This window comes from Marmota monax, unplaced genomic scaffold (assembly GCF_021218885.2).
Source record: "Marmota monax isolate L192 unplaced genomic scaffold, Marmota_monax_Labrador192_F-V1.1 WCK01_AAM20220418_F8-fsc00224, whole genome shotgun sequence".
NCBI classification, from domain to species: Eukaryota; Metazoa; Chordata; class Mammalia; order Rodentia; family Sciuridae; genus Marmota; species Marmota monax.
Genome location: NW_026693937.1, coordinates 1,476,397 through 1,493,024, shown reverse-complemented (window position 1 = coordinate 1,493,024; position 16,628 = coordinate 1,476,397). Strand labels below are relative to the sequence as shown.

Sequence of the window (16,628 nt, the reverse complement as noted above, 5' to 3'; positions counted from 1 at the left end):
TTCCTTCCCAACGTCTCCACAGTTAGCCAGGTACAGTGGTACCTGCCTGTAATCCCAGCTCCTCTGGACTGAGGCAGGAGGATCACAAGTTCAAAGCCAGCCTGGGCAACTTAGTGCGTCCCTGTCAGAAAAGAAAACAAACTTCTCTGAGACCCAAGGGTAACCACCATCCCTCTTGCTATAGTTTCAACCTGGAATGTTTCCAAAGGCCCAAGTGTTAAAGACTTGGTCCCGGCTTGTTGCTATTGGGAGGTGGAAGAATCCTTTAAGATGTGAGGCCCAGTGGGTGGTCTTTAAGTGATTGGGGGATTGCCCTCAAAGGGGACTGTGAGAGCCTGGTCTCTCCCTCTCTCTTCCACTTCCCAGTCATGAGGTGAGAGGTTTTGCTCCACCACACACTCCAACCACACCACCACGATGTACTGCGTGATCACAGGCCCCAAAGCAAGAAATCATCCAATTATGGGCCGAAAACTCCAAAACTGAGACAAAACAAACCTTTTTTCTTCATAAAGTGATTATCTCAGGTGTTTACTATAGTGATGGAAAGCTGATTATGCTTTCAAGAAAGTACCCTGTCACTTGGTACCAACAAGAAAGTACCAGCTTGGTGGTACATGCCTGTAATCCCAGCTACTGGGATGCTGAGGCAGGAAAATCACAAGTTCAAGACCAGTCTGGGTCTTTGAGACCCTATCTCAAATAAAAATAAAAGGGGCTGGGGTTGTATGTCAGTGGTAGAGCACTTGGTTAGTATGTGTGAGGCCTTGGGTTCATCCCCAGTACCAAAAAAAAAAAAAAAAAAAAAAAGGTACCATTTGATTCATTCCACCCTTCCCTTCTCTCACTGCTCCTATCAGGCTGTGTCTGGTGGGAAACAGGGTGGAGAGGAGAAAGGAAGGAGAAGGTAAAGGCTGGCTATGACTTCCAAGTGAACTCAAATTACACCCATAGTAGGGCTTCATTTTGGCCCCGTGACTCATCTGAACCCAGAGGGGAAACTTAGCAATCTCAGCTCCTCAGGCAAGGCCAATGGTCATCATGATGTGGGTCAGTAGCCTCGCTGAAAAGCAGGCACCTCCCTCCCACTGACCAGCTCCCTGAGCCTCTGGAGAAATAACAGCCTGAACACAGTCACCTCCCCGCTTTCTTCCCTACCCCTCCACTCCCCCACCCCCAGTTGTCACAAATCAAAATGCTTTCTGGCCAGCCTCCTCGAGCATAAGACAAAATACTCACTCCCTGCAAGTTGCCTCTAAATAGACAACGACAAACGGATATGACATTTGTGTCTTTGAATTCCATCTGTCTAGGGAGCTCTTGGTCTCCAGCACTACCGACCTGGTCCCAGGCATGTTCAGTCCAGGGTAACACAAGGCTTGGACTCAGATCCTGGCTCCTCCACTAACCAGCATGTGACCTGGGGCAAGTGCCTTAACCATTCTGTGGTTCAGTGTCTGCATCTACAAAGTGGGAATCCTCCGTGGGCCTGTTGCAGGAATGGCGGAGCTGGTATCTCTGAAGCAGGAGGAATAGTGGGCAACACATCATAAATTGGCGTTCTTAGGGCTGGGGCTGGGGCTCAGCGGTAGCACACTTGCCTGGCATGTGTGAGGCACTGGGTTCCATTCTCAGCACCACATATAAATAAATAAAATAAAGGCCTATCAACAAAAAAAAAAATTTTAAAAAATAAGAAAAAAAAATTTAGCATTCTTGTACATTAGCTGCCAACTTCATCGTCACTGTTCACTAGGAGCCCTTGTCTCTGGCTCACTAAAAGCTGAACTTTTGCTTCTCTTCATCCACAAGCAGCTTGCTCTCCACTTCATTCACCAAGCAGTCTGTTCTCAAAGTCCAAACTGTGTCTCTAATTTAAAATAGGCTGTTTCTTTCCCAAACTCCCTTCTTCAGGCCAGAGTCTGGCTCATTCATGGCACCTCGTGACCCCTCAAAACGTTGGATTTTTCCCCTGCACAACCAACAAGATCTCCTTTGTTCATCCATGAGCTCGTATGAATAATGGCCGCCAGTCTGCAAAGCTCTTTTACTGACAATAAACTATTAATCCTTTATGGAGGCTGGGAAACGTAAGGGGTTGGCTTGCGGCCTTTCCTTTCCCACTAGCAGTTGGTAAATGGCAGAGCCAAAGTCGGGCTCCTGGCCTGTCTGACCCCAGGTCCTCTCTGAACATCACCTGCTCCCAAAAGATGCAGGAGATTATACACCTGAGAAAGAACTAAGGGGAAATGGGTGCTGGAGAAGCTGCCCTCTCCAGTTCCCCAAGGGTGGGCATAAAATTGGGAGACTGGACCCATGGCCTCTGTGTGGAAACTGTGTGTGCACACTGACATTCTGCTGTTGGTAGAAGCAAAGGAGGATTATTATACAATAATTTCTTTCTTAGTAAGCACATAGTAAGGAAGAAAATTAGAATACTCTGGGACTTTGGGCAAGTCACTTTCTTTTTCTGTCCTAATCAGTTATACATGACAGCAGAATGCATTTTGACACATTGTATACAAATGGAGCATAACTTCTCATTCCTTTGGCTGTACACCTTACAGAGTCACACTGGTTGTGTAATCATACATGCACATAGGGTAATAATGTCCAACTCATTCCATCATACTTCTCTCCTCCACACACCCTCCCCTCTATCCTCACTTCTCTCTGCACAATCCAAGTTCCTCCATTCTTCCCCATCCCCCACCCCCATTATGGATCAGTATCTGCTTATCAGAAAAAACATTCAGCATTTAGTTCTTTGGGGTTGGCTTGTTTCACTTAGCATGATATTCTCTAACTCCACCCATTCATTTTTTTTATTTATTTATTTTTGCATTACAATTCTTAATACACCTTTATATCACAATTTATCATATCTCTGATTATATATAAGATATGTTGACACCAAATTTACATCTTCAATATGTATTTGGTATAATGATGAGGGTCTCCTTTCACCATCCATGTTATTCCCCTTCTCCCTCCTTTTCCCTCCCACCCCTACTCCCTTTCTAGAGGTAATCTTTCTCCTTGCTCTCCCTCTAGCTCCATCCATTTACCTGCAAATGCCGTAATTTCATTCTTCTTTAAGGCTGAGTAATATTCCATTGTATATATGTACCACATTTTCTTTATCCATTCATCTGTTGAAAGGCACCTAGGTTGGGCCATAGTTTAGCTATTGTGAATTGACCTGCTATAAATACTGATGTGGCTGCATCACTGTAATATGCTGATTTTAACTCTTTGGGGGATAAACTGAGGAGTGGGATAGCTAGGCCAAACTGTGGTTCCATTCCAAGTTTTCTGCAGAATCTCCATACTGCTTTCCATAGTGGTCGCACCAATTGCAGTCCCACCAGCATATATGAGTGTGCCTTTTCCCCCATATCCTCGACAATAATCACTGTTGTTTATATTCTTGATAATGGGCAAGTCACTTTCTTATAAGTAAAAGGTTAGATCAGATGAGTATTAACGTCCCTTCCTGCTCTCAAGTTTTCAGATTCTAAGACAATGACTCTCCTATCCACTAGAACTGATAAGAAATTTCTAGAACTAGCACATAGTAGGTGCTCAAACAAACGCAGCTTCCTTCCTCTGTTTGGTCCTTTCCAAAAGAGAAAAGTATGCCAGCACACTGGTGTGGTCAAGATGCCCCTCAGCTTGGGCCAGGCTCTTCTGAAGGCAGCAGGTGGCCACAATTGTCATGGTAGGAAGAACTGTGCTGTCACCCCCACCCCCAGCACTCTGCATAAGTTTCCCTTTACTCCACCAGCCTCCAGGAGCAAAGATGCTGGCCTCTACTATCAGACAGTGGCTCCTTCACTCAGTTCACATGGGCTGGGCACAGCAAAAGTGCCAGGCTGAGTCAGCAGACCCAAGAGGGTTTACAGCAGCTTGGGATTTAGTTCTTCTGATCTACTATTCTCATCTAAAAAAATGGAAACAGCAATACCTACCTCGCCCTGCTACACTGTAGAGGAAGTGGAGTAAAATATGGATGTATCTTTGTGCAATCCATAAATGCCAGATACTAAACCTATATTCTTTCCCACCCTTCACAGCCCTCTTCCTTTATGGGTCCCCCAAAATGACCACAGATAATTTTTCCCTTATTACTATTTTTGCTTAAGGGTTTATTTTTTCTCATGTGTTAGGGTTGCGATGATGTAAATAAATGTTTAAATTTAAAAAAAAAAAAAAAAACATGGAGCAAAAATCTTAGAATTACATGTTATATGTTCTAAGAAATTATAACATTAGACAAATTATAGTGTTATATTGTGTGCATGTACAAATATATAACAACAAATCCCACTGTTATGTACAACTATTATATATGGATAAAAATATGGAAAACGAAAATCAAGAAGTTATGACGGATAATGGCACTGACCTTCGAAGCCATTGTTATGAGGATAGGATGAATTAATATGTGAAGTACTTAAAACAGTGCTGGGCTCGTGTCAAGTCTAAGTGAGTATTGGCTATTTCTATCATCATCACCATGTCCTGGTACATGCCTAGATCACCCCAGAAAGAATACCTTGGAAACCAATGACAAGCAGTTGCTTCTGAGAAGAGGAAATGTGACAGGGGACAGGTGTGGGAGCAATTTTTCTCCTTCCTTTTCCATAAAGAAAAGAAAAATAATATCCCTTTTTGCCTTTTTACCTTTAAATCACTTGGATATAGTACCTACCAATATTAAAATTTACAAAATTGAAAAAGAATGATAAGCCAGCCTACACACAGTCCTGATTCTGTGACAGCCGCTTGGCTCTTGGTCCTCTCCAGCCTGGCCCTGTCAGTAGGTCCCAGTCCTTCCTCTCCATCACCAGGTTGGCGATGCTATCAGCTGAGCAACTGACCCAGCACGGTGCCAAGTAACCCCATCCACCAAGTCATTTAACCTTCACATCAACCTTGGGAGCTAGGGAGTATTCATTCCCGCATTTTTTTTTTTATTATTGGTTCTTCTTAGTTATACATGACAGTAGAGTCCATTTTGATAAATTATACAAGCATGGAATATATCTTATTCACAAGAACCCAAGCCAAGGCCTTAGAGATGGTGAGCAACAGAGCAGGGACCCAGCTAGGTCATGAAGCTACATGTGGACCATGAACCACCACTGATCCAACCCCTCGCACCCACCCCACTCGCATCCAGCCAGCTGGGCACGATCTGGCCCCTCAAACAAGAAAAAAAAAAAAAAACCTATGTTACCCCCTATTTATATATTCTCCATGCTCCCCTCCACCCCCCACAAAAAATAACCATAGCTTTTCTAGCCCCAAGCAAGAATAAGCATGTAATTTTCCTATGTTCATATATATATGAATACACCACCAGTGAACCTCCACATCATGTTCACCTGCAAGAATGGGATCCTAATTAGAATAAGTCATACTCCATGTATGTATAATATGTCAAAATACACTGTACTGTCATGTTTATCCAAAAAGAATTTTTAAAAAGAATAGGCACTTTGTTAAATATTGACTGGATTAAATCAAACTGGATTAAATCAAACTGCATGCCTATAATCTCACTGGCTTAGAGAGACTGAGGCAGGAAGGTTGCAAGTTCAAAGCCAGCATCAGCAATTTAGTGAGGCCTCCCTAAGCAACTCAACCAGGACATCATTATCCAAAGTACATGTATAAAGACACAAACTGGTGTGAATATACTTTGTATACAACCAGAGATATGAAAAAGTGTGCTGTACATGTGTAATATGAATTATAATGCATTCTACTGTCATGTATAAAAAATTAATTTAAAAAACTGAAAAAAAAAATAAAAATAAAAAAAGAGGTTAGGGATGTGGCTCTGTGATAAAGTGCCCCTGGGTTCAATCTCTGGTATATTAAATAGATAGATAAATAAAATGTTTATATATATATATATACACACACACACACACACACACACACACACATACACACATATACATACATACACACACATACACACACACGTAGTCCCTTGTTCAGGTCACAGTTTTCATCATTATTGTCATTATAATAGGCATATATTTCATGAGGCAAGTCCACCATGGTTGGTTCTAGAAAAAAAATCCATGCATGTATAAGTTCTGGCAGATCTAGAAAGAGCTTCAATATAACACATCCATGCACCGCATAACAATGTTGCAGTCAATGATGGTTAGCATATATGACAGTGCTTATAATAAAAATATAAAATTTCTATGGCTTAGTGACATCATAGCCATTGTGACATCCTAGCTCAACATACATCCCTCATGTGTTTGTGGTGAAGTTGGCATAAAAAAAAACCTACTGCACTGCCAGTCATATAAATGCATAGCACTTAAAATTATGTACCATAATAAAAAGCTGTTTCTGAGTTATGTATTTACTAAACTACTTTTTAACTGTTATTAAGTTTGCTGCAAAAGACTATGCCCTGTTACACCCACAGCAGCTTCACGCATCTCACGTTTACAGTGTCTCTTGAGGGGCCCCGCAGAGTGGCTCACCTCTATCACCTACATCTGGGTACACACACTCTGATGTTCACACAGCAAAATCGCTAATGACTCAGTTCTCAGAACATGTCAGGTCATTGAGGGACACATGACTGTACTTCAGGGAAGGGAAGAAGGACAGGAATTTACTACACAGCCCTGGAAATTTTGCAAAATTGCCTTCTCTCCCCTCCCATCCTATACACACCCATGTATACTCACGAACACCCTCAGTCCAGATAAGGTGGTTCAGCCATAAATCTATAGTGGTGGGGCAAGAGGTTTTATTTAGCAATTACAGAGCTGTTCTTGCTCAATTATCAATCCAAGGAGGGAGGGATAAGCTCACCATCTCCCTTATCTTGAGGCTCTGGTTGAGACACCTGTCAGAACTACAGCCAGACAGCTGCCTTTCGGGTTTGTTATCTCAAAGGCCCTGCTGAGATGGGGCGGGCCCTGGGGCAAGGCAAGGCACCTCCAGACAGACTGGCAGTGGGCACCCTCCTCAGATGGAAGCGGGTGTGGGTGGCTCCCAGAAGCACCCCCTTAGAGCAGAGGATTCTCCTTCACATCCTTATTCTTGGAAGAGGGGGCTACCCCACTCCCATAAGCCAGGAATCTGGTCCTTCCTGGGAAGCCCGGGGTCAGAAGCAGTTTGCCCCTGGAGGTTCCTTAGAGAAAGGGGGTCAGTGTTCCAAATGACAGATTCAGAGTTATTATCCTGGGAATGAACTGTTGCATATTACTGTAAAGTTTACCAAATGTCTGCGATCCATCATCTCATGTGTTATTATTCCACAACAATCCAAAAAAGGTCAGCAGGGCAAAATGTCCAGCTCTGTTTTTCAGATGCATCACAATGAGATGAAGTGACTTGAACAAATCACACAGTTGGTTAATGACATATATTGTGGCACCATCTGAAATTGCCAGTAAAGATGGGAAGCCAAAGGTCTTCTCCTTTGAACTTCAGAAGACAAAGGCAAATCTTGACCTGTACCTTGACCTGGCAAAGCCACCAGAGGAGTCAGCCCACAAATTCATAGGTCCCTTGTGGCATTGGGGGAGGAGCAGGGTAACAGCCCTGCCTTAGACCTTCCTTATCCTCCATTCCTCTCTGCCTTCCGGAATCCATGGAACAGCCGGACACCTCAGCAAAGTTTCAAATGATCACTGGAAGAGGGACCAAATGGAGAGTAGAATGCCACCCGCCACCCCAGCCCAGGCTGTGCTTGCCCAGCTGAGAGGAACAGTGTTGCAACTCTCCTATCCAGGTGGTCAAGGATTCTCTCTTGGCTTCAGGAAGTACCTCTCTCCTCTAGACTAAGGCCCCACAGGTTCATCTCTGTCCTCACCTTATCTCAGGCTCCAAGCTCCTTCTTCTAAGTCTCCAAAGTCAGCAGGACATTTGTACATGGGTGCCTTACCTCCTCACAGCCAGCAAGCCTTGACTCAGAAGTGTCCTGTTCCTCTGAGGGTCACACATCTGCATCCACTCCAACCTCAAAACCTTGTTACTAAATTCTGTTCCCTCTCTGCACGTCCAGCCAACAAGTCCCATCAATACATTTGTAGTTAAATCTCGGTGTGTTCTACCAATGTTCAAAGTGACCTACAGAAAGAGCTTGGTGGTTCTCTCAATGAGCAAAAGCAGGGGAGACCAGAAAGTCCCTTCCCCTCCTTGTCTGTTGCCCCGACTCTACACTTGAGCACCACAAGGTGGGAATGGTGTCTCTTTTCCCCACCACCCTGCACAGAGTGCAGTAGGGGCGCACAAACTCTCTCTGCTCCCAGCACTTGGAATTGACAGTTCTCAATACCAGTCTGCTTTCCAGTGTTCCCCAAATATGAGGAAAGCAACCAGAAAACAAACAGAAGGGGCAGCGTTTTGTTTAGGAACCACCTTCACTCTGTCTGACTGCTTTCCATTTTTAAACCTGTCGGCTGGTTTTCCATTTTTAAACCAATCTGACTCCATCCATCCACCCAACCTTGCTCCCTGACAGCTCCCTGACAAACACCATCTGAACTGTGGACATGTCGGTCTTGGTCCAGGTCAGTTAATTCAGGAAGCAGGGCCCAGCCCTTATTGCCCAACAGAGGAGGCAAGTGGCATAAATTTAGGGGGTGGAAATCATGAGTCCCTGCATTGCCTCTCTTCTAACCAGTGGGAGAAATTTCACTGACAGGAAACAAGGTCCAGCTGCTTATAACTGGGGATGAGGCTTCAAAACCAAATACACCTGAGGGCTGGGGAAGCAGCTCAGTGGCAGAGTGCTTGCCCAGAACGAGGCCTTGGGTTCAATCCCCAGCACTTGGGGGAGGAAAGAAACAACACCTGGGAGAACTAAATGTTTACTTCATACTGAAGTGTAAATGACTGCCAGCAGGTACTCTCCTGAGAGCTAACTGATGAGGACGTTCCTTACAAGGAAGAGAAGAGCATCTAGGGTCTAGGAAGTCTGAGCTGGGGAATTTTTGTCCCAGCTCTGCCTATAATTTATCTGGTGTCTTTTAGGAAGATATCAGATAAATTAAATCTATTTCTTTGAGACTAATTAACAAAGCTATAGAATGGGACAATTCAACTAGATGGTCTCTAAGATCCTTTTAAGATCTGGCAGGCTGTGATTCAATTATTTCAATTTCAGCCTATTCAGTTTTGTATTCTTAAGCCAGCACAGTGCACATAACAAGTGTTTATCATGAATGCTCCTAAAAATTGCCATTGTTCAGCACCTGAGCCAAACGCTACCTCCCAGGTAGATTTATTAATCAAGGTCATTACAACCTCCCAGGAGTAGAGAAAGAAACAGACAATGAATTCCTGTTTACAGTCATGAGTCACTTACTGCAAGGGGGCACCCATTTTGAGCAACGATTTCATCATTGTGTGAACATCAGGGGTGTACCTATACAAACCAAGCTGGCTACGACGTCACCAGGCAGTATAGCTCTGGGGGACCATCTTCATACACATAGTCCATCATTGGCCAAAATGTCACTACGAGCAAATAACTTATGCTCTTTTGGAGCAGCAAGAGTTGAGGGTTAGTTGACAGGAAACAAATCCCTGCAGTGGCATAGTAAAATCACAGTGGACCCTCAGATTTGCACAGCAAATTACCACTGGTCATCCTCTTTCCTACCCAAAATCCAATCGGATCCTCCTTGAAACTGTGTGCAATCGTACAAGAGTGATCATCCCAATTTTACAGACTGAGAAAACAAGTCTCAGACAGAGGAATGGCAGGAAGTCAGTGGAAGCCAGGATTCAAACTCATATCAGGCAATTTGTCATGTTCCACGTCCCCCACCACCTCACTCTCTTTCCACCCCCAGTTCCAGACCCATAAGTGACCAAGTAAAAGGCACAGGGAGATATCCTGGAGGAGAACCTCAGCCCACGGCAAAGTCGGACAGGCTAAACAAACCTCTGTTAGCTTTGGCTCTGGGCTCCAGCCTCTCTGCCTGGCAGCAGAAGCCATCCTTTCCCCCTGCTGTTCACTGTTCCTCCCTGCACTGCCTTGGCTGGGACAGTGCACCTCCTCCATGGCTCTGGCTGCAGCAAGGTGGCCAGCTCCTGACCGCCTCTTGCCCCTAGAGCTCTGTCCTTTCAAGGCCAAGTTTATTCTGGGGTCAATGCAAGCAAGAAAGTGGACAGAGATAAGAACAAAGCCAATCAGGAAAGAGGTCAGGGGTGGAGAGCAAGAGATAGAGAGAGAGGGAGGGGGGGAGGGAAGGAAGAAAAAAACAAAGGAAGGTGAAAGAGGAAGGGAGGGAGGGAGGGAGGGAGGGAGGGAAAAGGAAGAGAGAAAAGAAAAGAAAGGAAAGGAAGGTGGAGTGAAGGAAGGGGAAGAGAGGAAGAAAAGAAAGAGAAAGCGGCTTTAATAACAGGGTAATTGCCCTGTTTAGGATTATAATCCACCAGCATTTCGCTAAACTTTATGACACATGATGACAAGTTAATAAGCCAGATACCTCACTGTGTGTGTTAAACAGACGCCTCAGCCTCCTTATGCAGGGAGGCCGATAACCCCCCACCGCAGCTAAAAACTAAGGTAGAGGACAAGGGGGGAAAAAAAAAAGAGCCAGGTATGGGGGAAGAAAGCCAAGAAGGTGGGGAAACTGGTTATTTCTGTTGTCAAAATGGCCCCAGCAATAAATCACCATTAATAATACTGTCATCTTTCAAAGAAGCGCTCTGGCTGCCAAGGCCTTTGAAGTAGCAGCACCTATAATTTCCCACCTATAAAAGGTACTTTTGTGCATGTGTCACCCTGGAAGCCGACAGGAGCGAGACACCCAAGACTTCATAACTTCCCCACGCCCATCACGCCCATCCTGACAGGCAACCACCTGGCGCCTGCGCACTGGCCCGCACTCCCTCGCCCCTGGACCAGACAGGTCGGCTTCGCTCGGAGAGGCCCAGCGGCTGGGAGGCTCTGCCACCGCAGAGCTGGAAGGTGGGAACGAATGAGGAGCGCTAGGAGAAGCCGGTGTCTCATGACCGAGAAGAACACCTTCCTACTCCCCCTGGGCATGAACCCCCAAGAACAAAAGCCTGGGGGAACTGAGTGTCCAGGCATAGAAAGGTGGGCCTTAACCCACTCACCAGCAGAATCTCCCCAGCCCCTCGCGCAGACATAACTAGGTGCTCATGGGACCTAAATCTTTACCAGGCTTCCCCAAAAAATTGCTTTTCATGTACACAAACGTGAAAAGGGACACTGACCCAGTGTCCCTTTCCCTCCAGAGCTCCAGGAGCCCAGGAGCCCTGGAAAGGCAGACAGGCTGCTTCACCCAAGGTCTCAGAAGGAAGAATAAATGGAGCTTGTATTAGTTGGCTATAGCTGCTATAACAAATATGACAAGTTAGATGGCTTAAATGACAGTCCGGTTGGCTGGCTTCTTCTGAGCCCCTTTCTTTGACTTGTTAGATGTTCACCTTTTCCCTGTGTCTTCTGTGTGTGTCTGTGTCCTAAGTGCCTCTTCTTACAAAGATACCTGTTATATTGCATCAGGACCCACCTTAATGACTTCAGTGCATCATAAAGATCTATTTAAAGACCCTATCTGTTGGGTGTGGTGGCATACGCCTATAATCCCAGCAGCTCTGGAGGCCCAGGCAGGAGGATTACAGATTTGAAGTCAGCCTCAGCAGCTTAGTAAAGCTATAAGCAACCTAGTAAGACCCTGTTTCAAAATTTAAAATTTTTAAAGTGCTGAGGGTGTTGCTCAGTGGTTAGGCACCCTTGAGTTTAATACCCTGTACCATTAAAATATAAAATAAGGATCCTATTTCCAATATCCTATCTCCACAGTCTAAGGTACTGAGGGTAGGATTAGGACTTTAACATATAATACAATTCAGCACATAATTAAACCTCAAAACCCAAACCAGGATCAACCCTAGCCTAATGGAACAAAGGCCCCAAAAGCCACCAACCTGCTGGCAACATCTGAAACCCTCATTTCCTGAAAACTGAGATAAATGTTATTCTGGAAAACCCAACTCAGTCCTCTAATCCTCACTTCACCTGGGGGATGATTTGTCTCCAGATTTAAAATAGACCCTACTCACCCATATCCTATCCAAGATGGGAGGGTCCTCCATGATTCTGCCTCCCTTTAGCAATGAGGTCATTTTGAATGTGACTTGAACTAAGAATCTGAAGGTGTCACTAAAGTGAACATTTATTGAGCACCTACTATGTCCCCAGCACTACACTAAAAAGCTGGTATCATTACATCTGCACGTCTATAAATGACAAAGCTGGTAGGTAATCTGTTCAAGGTCATCAGCTAGTAAGGGCCTAAGTCCTGGAGCCCAAGTCCTAGTGACTCCAAATCCCATGTCTTCCTCACTTATATTTTCGGCCTCTTCTCTACCCACATAGATGCAAAATGAACAAAATTTGAGCTGCCTTTAAAAAACCTGGGGAGCTGCTGGGGGTTAAGAATAGGGGTTGATCATTTTAGAGGGGATTAAGGCTACTTTTATCTGTGGGGCATTGTTCTCAAATTGTGGCCATATATTTTTATGTGTTTTATTTAAGCACAAGTGTAGTCTATTGGTAGATAATGCTTGCATGCATTCCTTCTAAGAACCAGCTCAGCCTCAAGTACCCCGGATCCCAACTAAGATCTACCACTCCCTACTCAGTCCCTTCCCTCTCTGGGCTTGATTCCTCCTTGTCAGTGAAAGGGTTAAGCTGAGGTTTTTCTATAGCCCCTTCCTTCACTTTCACTTTTGATTCTGAGGGAAGCCCTGAAGCAGAGAGAAGATGGTGAGAATTTGCCTAAATGTTGGCTCCACCCCATCCTGGAAACCTTAAAGCTCAGCCCCAAAGCGTCCGTGAGTCCTGAGGCAGTAGAGCTCCAAGGTCTCCTGCCTGCTGCCTCCAGCCACCTCCCCATGGTCCTGCCTGGACAGACAGTGCACCAGCTCCCCAGCCAGCTGTTCGGAAATCCTCTGGTTGCACCTCATTTTCTCCACCAGCCTTGACTTTCTTGTGGGTATCAGTCACATAGTCTGAGGCCGCTGTAAACATCCACTGGTCGCATGGACACTAGAGAAGGCTGAGGGGGATCCTCTAAGGCTTGGGACCTTCTCCAGTTTCAATGACCACTGGATGATTCCCAGGGCCTGGCTGCTGTGCTGGGGACTGAGGTTTAGAAGACTTTTCCTAGTCGACTCTCATTTCGGGGCTGTGAGCAAAGCCCTTTAACCTCTCAGTTTCTCCTATGAAATGAGGGATGGGGTTCAAGGACTCCGGAGGGTGCTTGAGGTTCCAGGTTGGTCTCCCCTGCCTGCTCCCATCCACCCATGAGGCATTTCACAGCCACACAGGAGAAGGCTCCCAATACCTGTCACACACACAGAGGGACCACGGCCGCACAGCCTAGCCTGCCCTCACCTTCCTGGGCACAGGCTCCATGTTCTCTCCCCTACCACAAAAATCCTCTCTGAGCCTCAGAAGCAGCTCCCAGGACTGGACTGGCCCTACCATGGCTCCTGAGAGGACAGCTTCTTGGCAGAGATGGGAGTGGGTGGAGTGGAGCAAACCAACCCTCTTCAGCTGCCCTGGGGCCTGACAGCCACAGGGAGAGATTTATGACCTGGACAGCTTTGATCCAGCCTCTGATAAACATCAGGAACAGCCCGACCCTAAGCCCGGAGGAGAAGGTTTATGGATTAGAATGTAGCCTCCCGGAGGAAGAGAAGCAGGAAGGCAGGACCCAGGTACAGGTTGGGCCCTGAAAGCCGAGGCACTGTCATCACCCTTCCCCTCTGGCGACAGCAACATAGGGTGGGGGCGGGGGGCGGCTCTGAAACCAGAAGCCACAAGCTCAGAGAGAGGTAAAGACTCTGTCAAAGGTTAGATCGGAGTAGGATTGGAAGACATTGGCCCAGGCCTCTGAAATCCACCCCCCACTGGCTCACCTGTTCTTCCAAACATCATGGCCCGGGTTTCTCTAAATGTAGACCAAGATAAAGCACAGGAGGGAGAAAGAGTCAGATAAGATTTGACCTGAGGAAGGCCCATTCACCCAGCAGCCCTTGGGCTTTGTTGTCCCTGGTCTTGTTGTTGATACTGTTGTTCTGAGTGATGACGGGGTGGTTAATTGCCAGATTATATTTCATCCCTGCCTCCTTTCAGAGAGAACAGAAGGCCCGAGAGTCTCCCTGTGGTCACGAAAACTTCATGATGCTTCCCCTTGCCCTCCACTTGGCCCCTCATGGAGAACCCGCATGCCCTCATGGAGCATCCCCAGTCTTACTGATTGAAAAGAAATCCCAAGAACAAAGCTATCCCCATGTCCAAGGAAGGGCCAAAGCACTTCAGCTGGATGTCACCACAGATTCATTGCCTAAAGTCTAAAGTCTCAGCCGCCTCCACAAAAATTATTCCTGTCTGCACAGCAGCTTCTGCTATGGAGAACCCTAGGAGAACCTTCTCGAAGCCCGTCCAACAGGCAGGGTCTTTGCACTCAGGTCCAGAGCATGTACAGGAGACGCGTATCTGAAGTGATGCCCTAATAAACTTGCAGCTCTTCGTTGTGCCCAGCAAACCAGTCTGTGGTCCGCACATGCAGGAATAAATACGTATTTGTTGAGCACCAAATTGGGTCTAATGACCCTGGCCTGTCTCACAGGGTCATCTTGAGAAATCGCTGATGTCAGACGATGATGGTGAGCAGCTGTTCTCCATTTGCACTCAACAAGAGAAAAGGGCCTTAAATTACAGCGGGAGGGATTAAGGTTAAACATTAAGAACAGCTTCCTGGCTGGGAGGCTTGTGAAACACTGTAATGTGTTACCAAGGGATTGCTGTAGACATTCCTTTTTCAATGAGACTTTAAAAAGGAAGGAGGTTGGTGATCTGCCCAGGAGATTTTATTAGGAACTTTATTAGGTCATCTGGTCCATCCTCTTGGAGGCAAAGGTTTGGACTAAATGCCCACCAAGCAAGGTCTTTCTGGGCATAAGATGACTTCTGCAGTTTCTTGTCATCCAAAATATTGAAAAGCCAGGCAAAGTGGTGCACGCCTGTAATCCCAGCTTCTTGGGAGGCTGAGGCAGGAGGATCATGAGTTCAAGGCCAGCCTTAGCAATTTAGAGAAGCCCTAAGCAACTCAGTGAGAACCCTGTCTCTAAATAAAATATTTTAAAAGGGTGGGGCTGCGGATGTGGCTTAGTAGTTAAGTGCCCCTGAGTTCAATTCCTGGTACCCCAAAAAAAAAATAAATGTCCAAGAACTCCTCAGACCTTGCACAGTTAAAGAGAGAATGCAGAGCCATCAGTAGGCCACCATTTGGGGCCCACTTTAAGCCTTTTCTATCAGTGGTCAACTGTAACAACACAAGGGAAATGCTGTTTCCAAACCCTTCGAAGACCAGATGGTCATTTTTCAAGGCAGCACAAAGAGAAGCCTCCCCAACCCCAGGGTCAAGACCTTAAGTCAAGTGGCAACCCCCCCCCCCAGGATGAAGGGCAACCCCTGACATTGCCAGGGCTAAGAGGTCACTGATTCTGATGAGCAGGAGTGAAAGAGAAATAATACCATAACATATTATTGCCAGTGGAACAATCTACCCATTTGACAGGTAGGGAGACTGAGGCCTGGACATGAGCCAATGCCTTCACAGTGACTATGTATCAGACCTGGGACTGGAAAATCACAATTAAGAGCCTGACTTTACCCCTCACCAGCTCTGTGACCTTAAGCAGTTCATCTGACATCCTCTGGCCTACAGTAGCCTCACCTACAAGGTGGGAATGTTATCAGCATTAACCTAACATGTGAGGCCCTGCCAACACTCAACTGCACCACAGATCTGCAGTCACTGCCCTTGCTATCGGTGCTCTTAATCTCTAGTCCTTTCTGTTAGTCTAACTGCCCTAAGCCTTGTCCTCTAACTCCGAAGTGATTCTGGTAAATTCTTAGATGAATGGAAAACATCAAAGCTTTGATCTTTAAGACCAGGGAAGGATATCATTAGTCCTGTGTTTATCTTATCCAACTCCCTTGGTTTTGCAGATGAGGAGATGGAGGATGCCCAACAGCAAAAATATTCAAGGAAGTGGGGGTAGGGTGCCAAGGATCAGCTCTGTTGACCTCCCAGTACTGGCCTGCTGGCCTGCTCCCTGGCCCTGGGCATAATTGGATTGTCAGTGCATTAACTTGAAATCCCAGGTATTACTAAACCATCCTTCAGCCTCTAGTTCCCTAATAAACTTGCAGCTCTTTGTTGTGACCAACAAACCAGTCTGTGGTCCGCACATGCACCTCTGTTTCCACAGCCCTCAGTTACCTGGTCTTTCTCAGGGCTTTCTCCCAGAGGGTCTCTTGATAAAGCCCCCATGTGGGCAGCTGACAGCAATAGGGGTCTGATCAGTGATTTGGCCTTCCCAGGCTCCCTCTGCAGCCCTCCCATCTCTCACATCCTCGGTGCCTCTCCTACTCACTCACTCCCAGCTCAGTCCCACCCACCTCTAGGGTGAATTCCCACTCATGGTAAGAGGCAGGGATGCGTGCTGAGTGTCTCTTATTTGCAAAGTTCTATGTAAGTAAATGTTATGATTTGGTCTCCCTCCTTCCCGACCATGATGCAAGA

At 46.1% G+C, this 16,628-nt stretch overlaps 1 long non-coding RNA gene across 4 annotated transcripts in view; it reads right to left on the bottom strand.

The window, feature by feature from the left end:
* Nucleotides 1-14,056, bottom strand: part of LOC124106288 (uncharacterized) — a 176,007-nt gene extending 161,951 nt beyond the window's left edge. For 3 of the 4 annotated variants that reach the window (XR_009228576.1, XR_009228575.1, XR_006856048.2), the window contains exon 1: nt 13,954-14,053. This is a non-coding gene — a long non-coding RNA (uncharacterized LOC124106288). Of the gene's footprint in view, nt 1-13,953 lie in introns of all 4 variants that reach the window. The other variant, XR_006856047.2, reaches the window with a different exon arrangement.
* Between the last annotated feature and the right edge of the window lie 2,572 nt (nt 14,057-16,628).